Here is a 1,976-nt window from a genome sequence, read left to right on the forward strand (position 1 = left end):
TCTGCGATTTTCGCAAAAATTCTGCGATTTTCGCAAAAACTTCTGCGATTTTCGCAAAACTTCTGCGATTTTCGCAAAACTTCTTCTGCGATTTTCGCAAAAACTTCTGCGATTTTCGCAAAAACTTCTGCGATTTTCGCAAAAAGTTTTGCGATTTTCGCAAAAACTTCTGCGATTTTCGCAAAACTTCTGCGATTTTCGCAAACACTTCTGCGATTTTTGCAAACACTTCTGCGATTTTCGCAAAAATTTCTGCGATTTTCGCAAAAACTTCTGCGATTTCGCAAAACTTCTGCGATTTCGCAAAAACTTCTGCGATTTTCGCAAAACTTCTGCGATTTTTCGCAAAAACTTCGGCGATTTTCGCAAAAACGTCTGCGATTTTCGCAAAATCTTCTGCGATTTTCGCAAAAACTTCTGCGATTTTCGCAAAACACTTCTGCGATTTTCGCAAAAACTTCTGCGATTTCTGCAAAAAACTTCTGCGATTTTCGCAAACACTTCTGCGAATTTCGCCAAAAACTTCTGCGATTTTCGCCAAAAACTTCTGCGATTTTCGCAAAACCTTTTGCGAATTTCGCAAAAACTTCTGCAATTTTTGCAAAACTTCTGCGATTTTCGCAAAAACTTCTGCGATTTTTGCAAAAACTTCTGCGATTTTCGCAAAAACTTCTGCGATTTTCGCAAAAACTTCTGCGATTTTCGCAAAAACTTCTGCGATTTTCGCAAAACTTCTGCGATTTCGCAAAAACTTCTGCTGCGATTTTCGCAAAAACTTTGCGATTTTCGCAAAAACTTCTGCGATTTTCGCAAAAACTTCTGCGATTTTCGCAAAAACTTCTGCGATTTTCGCAAAAACTTCTGCGATTTTCGCAAAAACTTCTGCGATTTCGCAAAAACTTCTGCGATTTTCGCAAAAACTTCTGCGATTTTCGCAAAAACTTCTGCGATTTTCGCAAAACTTCTGCGATTTTCGCAAAACTTCTGCGATTTTCGCAAAAACTTCTGCGATTTTCGCAAAAACTTCTCTGCGATTTTCGCAAAAACTTCTGCGATTTTCGCAAAAACTTCTGCGATTTTCGCAAAAACTTCTGCGATTTTCGCAAAGACTTCTGCGATTATCGCAAAGACTTCTGCGATTTTCGCAAAAACTTCTGCGATTTTCGCAAAAACTTCTGCGATTTTCGCAAAAACTTCTGCGATTTTCGCAAAAACTTTTGCGATTTTCGCAAAAAACTTCTGCGATTTTCGCAAAACACTTCTTCGATTTTCGCAAAAACTTCTGCGATTTTCGCAAAAACTTCTGCGATTTTCGCAAAAACTTCTGCGATTTTCGCAAAACTTCTGCGATTTTCGCAAAACTTCTGCGATTTTCGCAAAACTTCTGCGATTTTCGCAAAAACTTCTGCGATTTTCGCAAAAACTTCTGCGATTTTCGCAAAACCTTCTGCGATTTTCGCAAAACTTCTGCGATTTTCGCAAAGACTTCGGCAATTTTCGTAAAATCTTCTGCGATTTTCGCAAATACTTCTGCGATTTTCGCAAAAACTTCTGCGATTTTCGCAAAAACTTCTGCGATTTTCGCAAAACTTCTGCGATTTTCGCAAAAACTTCTGCGATTTTCGCAAAGACTTCTGCGATTTTCGCAAAACTTCTGCGATTTTCGCAAAAATGTCTGCGATTTTCGCAAAAACTTCTGCGATTTTCGCAAAAACTTCGTCTGCGATTTTCGCAAAAACTTCTGCGATTTTCGCAAAAACTTCTGCGATTTTCGCAAAACACTTCTGCGATTTTCGCAAAAACTTCTGCGATTTTCGCAAAACTTCTGCGATTCTCGCAAAAACTTCTGCGATTTTCGCAAAAACTTCTGCGATTTTCGCAAAAACTTCTGCGATTTTCGCAAAACTTCTGCGATTTTCGCAAAAACTTCTGCGATTTTCGCAAAAACTTCTGCGATTTTCGCAAAAACTTCTGCG

Source organism: Anopheles merus, chromosome 2R (assembly GCF_017562075.2).
Source record: "Anopheles merus strain MAF chromosome 2R, AmerM5.1, whole genome shotgun sequence".
Classification (NCBI taxonomy): Eukaryota; Metazoa; Arthropoda; class Insecta; order Diptera; family Culicidae; genus Anopheles; species Anopheles merus.